The following is a 2,064-nucleotide window of genomic DNA, read 5'->3' on the forward strand; positions in this document are numbered from 1 at the left end:
TGGGTGGGTGGGAGATAAAGTCCCAAGCATTTGCCAGGTTGGAAAAGTCCCTGCTCCTGGCCCTAGAACACAGCTGGGTTACACAGATAAAGTCGGAGAGAAGATAAGGACACTGATGGTTGTTGATTCTATAAGGACAGAACTTATGAAACTGGTCCCTGGGACTATTTTTCAAAAGACTTTATGAAATTGGGTCCCTCCTCCAAAAGAATGGACTTAGATTAAAAAAAAAAATAATACTTTGGGAGGCAACAGAGGATTACATTTTTCCATGTTGCTTTCTTCCTCTTTCCTGTAGGGTTCTACTAGTTTGAAAGCAAAGGCAAAGTCATCATGTCCTCACTTTTCTTGATTGTAACTGCATTAACATAATGGTAATACAAACACGAGAGAGAACGGAGCGTCTTTCGTTTTATTTCCTGGAAAATGGCTTACTTTGAAATGACTAAAATGCAGACTACCCACGAGAAATTACAAGCTGACTAAGGTACCAGGGACACACAAGGCACTGAAATGAGGTGAAAACTCAACTGAATCTGATTTTCAGTTTTAGTCAGCGCAAACTCCTATCTTCGCTCACTGTGTGTGGAGTCTGGCTGCTTTTACTAGAAAATTCTCCATCTTCCGCTCTTCTTTAGCCGTTCCTCAAGTGCCTGGACACAGAAGGGCTCAAATACTGCTTGGATGAGGTCAGTTCTTTCGGTATCGCTCATTAATTAATGAGAAAGTGTAACTTTGTATAGTTTCAGGGTAGTTAGAGAGAGAGGGAGAGAGAAAGAAACGGTACGTGCGCAAATTGGGCTTCAGGTGTTACCCAAGAGGCCCCGAAGCTTTCCAGCCGCGCACTTAAGATATCAGCCGCAGCAACCTTACCCAGGAGTCCTTTAGCCCAGCGTCTTTCTCATGCAAATTAGTTCGACTTTAGCTTTCCGGCTTCCCGTCCCAGCCTAAAGTCTTCTGATCCCGGCGCTACTAGGGCTGAATAATTACAAGGATCCACTGGCAAAAATGCTTCTCAGTGGTCGCCGGGGGCATCCTCAGCACTACCAGAAAGAGCCTTCAAACTTCATTTTCAAAGCGGCTCGTTGTTTCTATTCTATATTTCAGTTTTCTGTTTTCATGCCGGCTTAGTCCCAGGTTTAGGCTGATTTGGGGAAATACATTTAAAAGAATATCTAGGGTGCACTGGTGCCAGTTTTCTGGGAAGAAAATTCGGAACCGCAGTGCCCCCCCAAACACTGTCTTTTGTTGCCTACAAGCATCTTGGTTAATGTTTTTCAAACCCCAGACCCCAAAGGCACGGATGCAGCCGCCCAGGTTCGGACCTGTTTCCCAGAGCAGGAGCGGGCAGAGGTCGCAGAGGAGCCGCTCCCGCTGCTCAGAGAGCGCCGGGAAGGGTTTTAGGCTGGCGGCCCGCTCCGAGTTTAGGGGCAGGAAGGCTCTTAGCCGGAGGAGCCAGGGGTTCAAGCCTCGCTGGGCACTGCACCCCCAGAGTGGGACCCAGGGCTCCCCCAGAAGCCAGGACACGGGTGGAGGCGGCGCCTGCTGCAGAGGCCCCGGGCGAGTTGGGGTCCTGCTCTGGGCAGCTCCATTCAGAGGCAGAGCACATTAGGGCCTGTGCAGTTGGCCCCAGCCACAGCAGGGCAGCGTGACAGAGACTCAGAAGGTCCAAGAAAAAAATGCAAACCAAATAAACAGCAAGGGCTTGGGGCAGAACCATAGGGGCTCGGGCAGGCAAAGGAGGGGCTTGGACCAAACGTGTTCGCTGCACAGGCAGCCTGTAACCAATCCCAGCACTCTAGGAGGCTGAGGCAGGAGGGTCGCGAGTTTGAGTCCAGCCTGGCCACTTAGAGTCCTCTCTCAAAGGGGGCTGTGGATGGAGCTCAGTGCGAAGCCCTGGGTTCAGTGCCCAGTACCCTCAGCTCCCTTTATTTTTTTGGCTGTTGGCTTAAAGGAAGAGAGAGACGGGGCAAGACAGCGGAGGCAGAGACCGCACCCAGGACAGGCCAGTGGCCCCGGCCCCAGCCCTTGGCCGCCGCCCGCCCCTGCCCGGCCGCCCCGCAC

The sequence above is a fragment of the Chinchilla lanigera genome, unplaced genomic scaffold, assembly GCF_000276665.1.
Source record: "Chinchilla lanigera isolate Chin_1 unplaced genomic scaffold, ChiLan1.0 scaffold00009, whole genome shotgun sequence".
Classification (NCBI taxonomy): Eukaryota; Metazoa; Chordata; class Mammalia; order Rodentia; family Chinchillidae; genus Chinchilla; species Chinchilla lanigera.